The following is a 9637-nucleotide window of genomic DNA, read 5'->3' as shown; positions in this document are numbered from 1 at the left end:
ATCTCGGGCAGGGGGTCCCGAACTGTGCGTCTAGGCGGATGGTAACAGGAGACAAGGGACATGATGTTTTAACCAGGTCCGGGCCCTCTTGATGGAGGTAAAACCCTATGTCCTGCTTGATTAATATTGATGATGTGTGTTACAAGAGTGGATCTACCATGAGATCAAGGAGGCTAAACCCTAGAAGCTAGCCTATGGTATGATTGTTGTTCGTCCTATGGACTAAAGTCATCCGGTTTATATAGACACCGGAGAGGGCTAGGGTTACACAGAGTCGGTTACAATGGTAGGAGATCTACATATCCGTATCGCCAAGCTTGCCTTCCACGCCAAGGAAAGTCCCATCCGGACACGGGATTAAGTCTTCAATCTTGTATCTTCATAGTCTTGGAGTCTGGCCGATGATGATAGTTCGGCTATCCGGACACCCCCTAGTCCAGGACTCCCTCAGTAGCCCCCGAACCAGGCTTCAAGGACGACGAGTCCGGCGCGCATGTTGTCTTTGGCGTTGCAAGGAGGGTTCTGTCACACCCTAGCTAGTCATGCATTGGAGTGTTGCATCATGTTTACTTTTTCATCAGAAACTTGAAATGGGGATGACAGAACCCCCAGTCCCCTCTGAAACCAACTAGGGTTTACTAAAAACTTTTTCAATGAACCTGAAATGCCCTTCTAAAATGCCCATCATTTTTGTCTTGGTTCAGAACCCCTGCCAAAAGTGGTGCACATTTTCCTAGGCCATCTTAGGGTTTTTGAATTAAATCATAAATATTTGAATTTGGGCATTTAAAATTATATAAAATATTTAAATGCTCAAATACCTCCAAACTAAAATGTTTCATGTTGGAAATAATCCAACTATGGACCAGGAGTAATTTGGTGATTTTTGAAGTTGCCTAGGTATTTTATTAAATTCAACAAAGTTGCAGATATATTAAAAAAAGAAAACAGAAACAGAAAAAAAGGGGAAACTTACCTGGCGCCACCGCAGGCCCACCAGCCAGCCCACCTGGCCGGCCCAGCCCGGCCACCGCTCCAGCGAGCTGCTTGGCTCGCCAGGCAGGCAGCCAAGGTGCTCGGCGGCGGCACCGCAGCTCGCCACGCAGCTGCTCGCCGCCTCGCCGCCTCCCTCGCCCGGCTAACGCCGTGGATCAGCCTCCCTCTCTCCCCCGAACCCCCCAGACACCCCCTCTCCTCTCCAGCTCCTCCCCCTCGCACGCCCCAGCCATGGCCGACGCCATCGCCGCCACCCCCTCGCCGTAGCCACGCCCTCCGTCCACCCCACGCCGTGCCACCGTGTCCAGGAGCTCCGCCGCTGTCCACTTCATCGAGCAGCCGAGCCCCGAGCGCTCGCAACGCCCGAGTCCACCGCACCGACCTCGCCCGAGCTCACCGTCGCCGGAGATCCCCTTCAACGCCGTCGTCGCTCCGGTCCATCTCCGGCCGCACCAAGGACTCCGTCGCACTCACTGTGAGCTTAGCCATCTTCCCCTCCCTTCCGTTCTTGCTCCCGAGCCGTGTAGCAACCTCCCGGAGCTCAACCGCACCCACCGCCGTGGAGCTCGTCGCCGACGTGCTCCCGGTCATCCTCCGGCCACAAACTGGTGTCCATCATGCTCACCGTGTCACGTAGCATCTGGCTAGCCACTCCCCGAGCCTCACCGACCCCTCTAGCGCCAAGTTCGTCTTCGGCCGAACCCCGGTGGCCGCCCAAGTCGTCGCCGGCGCCAACTCCGGCCACCCCGACCTCAACGGACTCCGCCAAGAGCTGCGGTTTGTCCTCAGCTCCCCTCCGGTGGTCTCCGCGGCCCATTTGGTGGCCGAAATGGCCAAAACCACTCCCGCCGCCGCGTCGGGCTCGCCGGCGGCTAAACGCCGGCGTCGCTGGTTTTGACTTTGACCATGGGTGGGCCCTGGTTGACTCCCCTGAGTCAATGACAGGTGGGGCCCAGCCCTGTTAATTAAACAGGATTAGTTTTAATTAAGTTTTAATTAAAATAATCACCCTGACATGCGGGACCCACTGTCAGGTTTGACCCAGACCTGTTCCGTTGACCTGCTGACGTCACACTGACGTCAGGCTGACGCAGTAATTGATTTTCTGGATTTAATTTAAATCAGGAAATTCCAGAATATAATTTAAACTTCAAAAATTCATAACTTTTATTCTGTAACTCCAAATTGGACAAATTATATATGAAAAATGATCAGAAAAATCCAATCTATCCATCTGTACTATTTTCATGCATGATCAAACAAGTTAAATTGATGTTTTTAACAGAACAAGGAAAAGCACCTTAAAAGGCCATGTTTGAGTTTGAAGTTTGAATCTTTGATTCAAATTTGTTCAAACCCTTCTGGTTTTAGTTGCATTAGCCCAACACACTCATATTGCCATGTTTCATGCATGCATCATATTGTTGCACATTGTTTGGTGATGGTTGTGTATCGGTGTCCTTTGCGACAGGTTCTGCCTCCGAGGAGTACCGTGATTACCCTAACGAGGAACCGTATCAGTGCATCGAACCATCAGGCAAGCAACCAACCATTTGATCATATCGATACAATCCCATGTTCTCGCTCCTGCTCTCTTTTACTGCATTAAGACAACGCGTTTCAAACTGCTGTGTGCTACGGTAGTTGAACCCATTTCCTCTGCATGACCTGTCATTGCCACAGTAACTAGATGAAACCCACTAGCATGTGTAGGAGTTGTTTGAGCCATATGTATGTGTTGTTCCTACCTTGCTATGCCTGCTATGCTTAGAGTCGTGTCAGGTCTGGCTCATCTGGGTGATGGGCTAGAGTGAAATGTTTATCTCGGTAATGAGAGTGGTGTGGTGAACACGATTTGGTAAAGGTATCGATGAGAGGCCATGTAGGAGTACATGGTGGGTTGTTTCATTGAAGCCGACCTTAGGCACTGAGATCTGTATGCGTGATTTAAGATACAGCTACTACCATGCATTGGGCCCTGAAATATGACCCCGCTCGACTTCTTATTCACCCTAGCTCTCTGTCCAGGAGTTGCAAGTAGTTTCTGGTGTTTGTAGCCTACTGGAGGCCGTGGACAGCGCTGACCGTAGGGGTGGGCTGTGATGCGGTAGGTACGTGGCACGGTGTACCGAATACCCGTTAGGTATCTCGGGAACCCTGTTCACATCGTTCGGGGCCGTATGGGAAACCTCGGCCGGACTCCCTGTGGATGGAACCTGAATAGGCGATAAACCTGGACTAGAGGCTTAAGTGTTCAGGTAGGTCGTGGTCTACACCCACGTCGGCTTTCGCTTGAAGTCTGCCGAGCACATGTCGTGTGCAGACGCTAAGTGGTGGAAACATGTATGAAGAAGTACACCCCTGCAGGGTTACCATAATCTATTCGAATAGCCGCGTCCGCGGTAAAGGACTACTTGGTTGCCTATACAGTTCATAGACAAGTAAATGGAAACTGTTAAAAGCCTCAAGATAAGTGTGAGTGCCGAGGATGGCTCTTCCGTAGGAAGACGGAGGTGGATCCTCGGTAGTGTATTGAAGTGGTGAGTAGTGGACTCGTGTGCGCAAAACCATTTCAAGTTGGAGTATCGTAGGATAGTCTAGCCAAGAGTCAAAGCTGGCTTGCTGCAATAACTCCACCAACCCTTCTTGATAATATGCATGTATGTAGGATCTGATGTAAGTCTTGCTGAGTACCTTTGTACTCATGTTGCTATAATCTACATTTTACAGAAGACGCTGCAACCCCTTCTGATGGGTTCTATGTAGATGTTGACATCAACGAGTAGGCTAAAGACCCAGGTGGTGACCCTGAGCTTGTGAAGGACCACGTAGTATAGTTAGGCTTTCCAAGCCTCTTTTATTTTACTAGTTGTCTGTACTCAGACAAGTTACTTCCGCTGCTGGTTTGTATGGCTGTATGACTTGTATGGGGTCGTGAGACCCGTACCTTTGTGTATGTTGTGTATGGCTCCCTGAGCCTTAAATAAAGTACTTGTGTCATAGAGTCATGTTGTGATGCTTCGTTGTATTTGCACATATCGAGCATATTGTGTGTATGATTGAAATGCTTGGTATGTGTGGGATCTGACTATCTAGTTGTTTATCTTTAGTAGCCTCTCTTACTGGGAAATGTCTCCTAGTGTTACCGCTGAGCCATGGTAGCTTGCTACTGCTCTGGAACACTTAGGCTGGCCGGCATGTGTCCTTCTTCGTTCCTGTGTCTGTCCCTTCGGGGAAATGTCACGCTTTGAGTACCGGAGTCCTGTTAGCCCGCTACAGCCCGGTTTACCGGAGTCCTGCTAGCCCAGTGCTACAGCCCGGACCCACTTGCTGATGACCGACACGTTCGAAGCTGGGTCATGAATGCCTGTCCCTGTAAGTCTATGCCACTTTGGGTTTACGACTAGTCATGTCAGCCCGGGCTCTTTATCATATGGATGCTAGCGACACTATCATATACGTGAGCCAAAAGGCGCAAACGGTCCCGGGCAAAGGTAAGGCGACACCCGTGAGGATACCGTGCGTGAGGCCGCAAAGTGATATGAGGTGTTACCGGCTAGATCGATGTGACATCGAGTCGGGGTCCTGACAGCGTTGGCATCAGAGCCGGACTGCCTGTAGGTTCTCCAAGCCAAACTGGTCGATGTTGAGTCTAGAAATTCTTTAGTTATATGTAGGGGAATTGTTTGTGGGTTGGAACGTAAGGCTCTTTTTACTCCTTATACCTTATGACTTTCTGATCTGAGTCAGTCCATTCTTCCACCGGGGGTTAAGGAATTAGGATCTGTTCTCTCTATCAGGATCACGAGTTACTAATCAGTAGTACCCTATATGTTTGATGGTTACCAGCCTAGTTCAGTTCTACTACCACATTATGTTGCCAGAATGGTTTCAGAACTTTGATATGGTGATGTTGAGTGTGTACGAAATCCTTTGTCAAATGTCTCAAATCCTTTTTGAGCATTTACAGCTGTTATGCTGCCGAAATTTTGCTAGAAATTCTAATGCCTTTGCATTATGATTGTGCTTTCAGATGGCCACTCGCGACCTCAATCAAGTGGTTCGCCTGACTCGATGCCTAGATGTACCCGGCCATACTGCTAAGTTGGTCAGGGTAATGACTGAGGCTGGATATCGCTGGTATCCCGAGTACACGGTCGAAGAGCAATTCCGAGACTTTAATCAAAGCCAGTATCTCTGCACTGTCAGGATATTTCCATCTTATCCTGGATCCACCGAGCCTCTTCACTGCTCCTATGGACTCGGGGTTACTATTGAGATGGCTGTGCAGGACGCCGCCTACTCTATGATGACCATTATGCGAGTCAGATCTGGTATATTTCGGGACTCTGATTTTCGGTATATGCCAGGATCACTTCCGGGAGCACAAGGGTATCTCCAGGCTATCTATGCTGACTCCACTCAGGAGGATTCACGGACTCGCACCACTGCTGAGATGCTCGAGGATAAGGACCGTGAAAATCGGGCCTTAAGGTTAGAGCTCTTCAATACCCGTGCTGACCACTGGGCCACTTTGACTCGGTTCGCACCGGCGGTGCAAGCTGGATTCTCAGATATGCGCGATCTCTATCCTGTGAGATCTGCTCTGCCAGACGTGATGGTTTGGCGTGATGTAGGAGGCATCACCCCACCTCGCGGGCCCCGCAGGCCACCGTCTGTTGGTCCAAGACCCCATCCTAGCCCCTATGGTCCACAAGCTCCGCGAGATCGTCTGTTTCCGGATGATCATGTTGAGCTCCCAGGCTATGGAGGTGACTTCTACGAAGACTACTACGGATCGGTCTGAGTTAGTGGTAGTATCACTAGTTCGCACTAGCTGTGTCGTCTATCGTCCCGCGTGACTCGTGGGATATGACCTAGTTTGTACTCCTTTCGGAGGTGTAGGAAAATAATGTATAGGGGCTTGGAATGCCTCCGATGAGATGTAATCATCTTTCACCGTAATAGTAATTTGTTTGGTCTTGTACTAAACCCTGTATGGTGCGTATGACGATGGAATAAAGAAGCAGTTTCTGTATCTACCATGTCATACGGATGATCATCTTGCATTTCGAGTTATTCCTTACATTTTTACCCTATGTCGGAATTTTGCCATCCTGACTAAATCATTGTCTTGTTTACCTAGGATGGTCAACACGCGCGCTAACCCTGCTTCTCAAGAGCAGGCCGAAGGCAGTGAAGCCAGGGATGCAAATCTGCCTCATCCTCCTTCACTAGCCGAGGTTATGATGGAAGCTGAGAGAAACAAGCGGGAGACCAACCGTTTGTTGGAGCGTATTGAACAGAACACAGCACACCATCAGAGGACTAACGTGGTGTCACTCGGTGATTTTATCAAATTACATCCACCCACGTTCCACCACTCCGTCGAGCCTCTCGACGCTGATGACTGGCTTCGCAGTATCTCTCACAAACTGCGTTCCGCGCTGGTAGCGTAGGCTGACAAGGTCACCTTTGCTGCATATCATCTTGAAGGCCCCGCGAGTTTATGGTGGGAGAATTATGGAGCTATGCGCCCGGCGGGCCATGTCACTACTTGGGCTGAGTTCAGTGAGGCTTTCCGTGAACATCACATTCCGGAGGGTCTCATGGACCGTAAACGTGAAGAATTTTGCAGTTTCACCCAAGGCCGACTTTCTGTGGATGCTTACAGCAGGGAGTTTGGTAATCTCGCACGATATGCAACTGAGGAAGTGTCTACTGATGCCAAGAAGCAAGCAAGGTTCCGTAAGGGCCTTAGTCCTGAGCTTCGCCGCGACCTCCGTCTGCATGAGTGCACATCTTTTCAGAAACTTGTCAACAAAGCCATCAGTGCTGAAACTGGTCAGACTGACTATGACGCAACACGCAAGCATGGCCGTGACATGGGTTCCTCATCCGGTGCTGGTCCTCAGAAGCGCCGCGTGTGGGTACCCAACACCACCCTGCCACCCAGGTTTACACCGAGGCCATCCTTCCAGGCGCCTCGCCCCGTTCAACAGTCTGCTCCAGCCAAGCCCTATGGGGGTCCAACTAACAATGCTCCTCCACGTACCAGTTCCGTGACTTGTTTCAAGTGTGGGGAATCTGGCCACTACATGCGTGAGTGCCCCCAGACCAACCCCAACCATTCTGCTAAAGCTGTTGGCCGTGGCAAGCCGACAGGAAAAATATTCCACGCCAAGCCGGTCACCGCTTCACGTGGCCATGTCAACTGTATCTCTGCCGAAGAAGCTCAAGAGGATCCCAACGTCGTTCTCGGTACGCTTCTTGTTAATTGCCACCCGGCATCTGTTCTTTTCGATACAGGAGCCTCTCATTCTTTTATATCTGAAAACTATGCTCGCTTGCATAACGTCGCATTCGGTGATATGCCAACCTCCATGGTAATTCAAACTCCGGGATCCAAATGGCAAACTTCTAGAGTAAGCCATGGAAATGAAATCCAAGTCGACAGACTTGTTTTCCTCGCGTCTTTGATAGCCCTTAAATCTTCAGATATTAATATCATTTTGGGTATGGACTGGATGTCAGCTCATCAAGCCAAAATTGATTGCTTCTCTAGGACTGTTCAACTCACTCACCCTTCGGGCAAGATAGTCAATGTCCTAACCCGAATAGCCAAGCGACAATTATATTCTCTTAACGCCAGCCCTTTGCCAGACCTTGAGGACGTGCCGGTAGTCCGTGACTTCCCGGATGTCTTCCCAGAGGAATTGCCAGGTGTTCCACCTGACAGGGATGTTGAGTTCGTAATAGACCTCATTCCAGGAACCGTTCCGATTGCTAGAAGACCTTATAAGATGGCACCCTTAGAACTAGCCGAGCTTAAGAAACAACTCGATGAGTCCTTGAAAAAGGGTTTCATCCGACCTAGCTCCTCTCCGTGGGCTTGCCCCGTCCTATTCGTCAAGAAGAAGGATGGTACGGACCGGATGGTTGTAGATTACCGACCTGTCAATTTGGTCACAATCAAGAACAAATATCCACTTCCCAGGATCAACGACCTGTACGATCAGCTCGCTGGATCCTCAGTCTTCTCCAAGATGGATTTGAGGTTGGGCTACCATCAAATCAAAATCAGAAACGGGGACATTCCTAAAACGGCCTTTGTTACTCGTTATGGCCAATACGAGTACACCGTCATGTCCTTCGGTTTAACCAACGCTCCAGCCACCTTTTCTCGGTTAATGAACTCAATCTTCATGGAATATTTGGATAAATTCGTCGTAGTTTATCTCGATGATATACTCATCTACTCCAAGAACGAGGAAGAACATGCGGAACATCTAAGGCTAGTGTTGAAGAAACTTCGAGAGCATCGCCTTTATGCCAAATTTTCTAAATGTGAATTCTGGCTGTCAGAAGTGACCTATCTGGGTCATGTAATATCTGGTAAAGGTATTGCTGTTAACCCTGAGCGAGTTCAAGCCGTCCTTAACTGGACTCCACCTGAATCGGTCAAGCAAGTTCGGAGCTTTCTGGGCTTAGCGAGCTATTGTCGTCGCTTTGTCGAGAATTTCTCCAAGGTTGCCAAACCTCTAACCGAACTCCTCAAGAAAGTTAAGAAGTTCGAGTGGACTCCACAATGTGAGCACAGCTTTCAGGAACTGAAAAGACGCCTGACTTCTGCTCCCGTACTGGTACCGCCAGATTTCTCTAAGGACTTTGTCATCTACTGCGACGCCTTGCGACAAGGACTAGGTTGCATTCTCATGCAAGATCGACACGTAATTGCCTATGCTTCACGGCAATTGCACCCACATGAGGAGAATTATCCTACTCATGATCTAGAGCTTGCAGCCGTAGTCTATGCGCTTAAGACCTGGCGGCATTACCTCCTCGGTAATCGTTGCGAAATATTCACTGATCACCAAAGTCTGAAGTACATCTTCACCCAACCGGATTTGAATCTCAGGCAAAGACGTTGGGTCGAGTTGATCACAGATTTCGACTTAGGAATAACCTACACCCCAGGGAAAGCCAACGTCATGGCTGATGCGCTAAGTCGTAAATCTTATTGTAACAATCTGATGTTACAACAAAGTCAACCGCTTCTCCATGAGGAATTTCGGAAGCTTAACCTTCACATTGTTCCTCAAGGATTTCTTTCCACCTTGGTGGCGAAACCTACTCTTACGGATCAAATTATTGCTGCCCAAAAGCGAGATAAGGGAATAGCTAAGATCAAGGAGAACATTGCTAGTGGAGGTGCTAGTTGTTTCTCCACAAATGATCATGGTGTTGTGTACTTTGAGAACCGTCTAGTGGTTCCCAAGAACCAGCATCTACGGCAGTTGATCCTTAAGGAGGCTCATGAATCCCCTCTCACTATTCATCCGGGTAGTACTAAGATGTATCAGGACCTACGCCAGAGGTTCTGGTGGACTAGGATGAAGAGAGAAATTGCTCAGTATATTGCTAATTGCGACGTCTGTCGTCGAGTAAAAGCAGAGCATCAACGGCCTGCTGGCACCCTTCAACCCCTAGCTATTCCTGAATGGAAATGGGATAAAATTGGTATGGATTTCATTACCGGTTTTCCCAGGACCAAGAGAGGGAATAATGCTATCTTTGTCGTTGTCGATCGTCTTTCCAAAGTAGCCCATTTCTTACCTGTTCGTGAGAGTATAACCGCTAG

Source organism: Triticum dicoccoides, chromosome 3B (genome assembly GCF_002162155.2).
Source record: "Triticum dicoccoides isolate Atlit2015 ecotype Zavitan chromosome 3B, WEW_v2.0, whole genome shotgun sequence".
NCBI lineage: Eukaryota > Viridiplantae > Streptophyta > Magnoliopsida > Poales > Poaceae > Triticum > Triticum dicoccoides.
The sequence above is the reverse complement of the archived record's forward strand: the minus strand, read 5'-3'. Positions refer to the sequence as shown.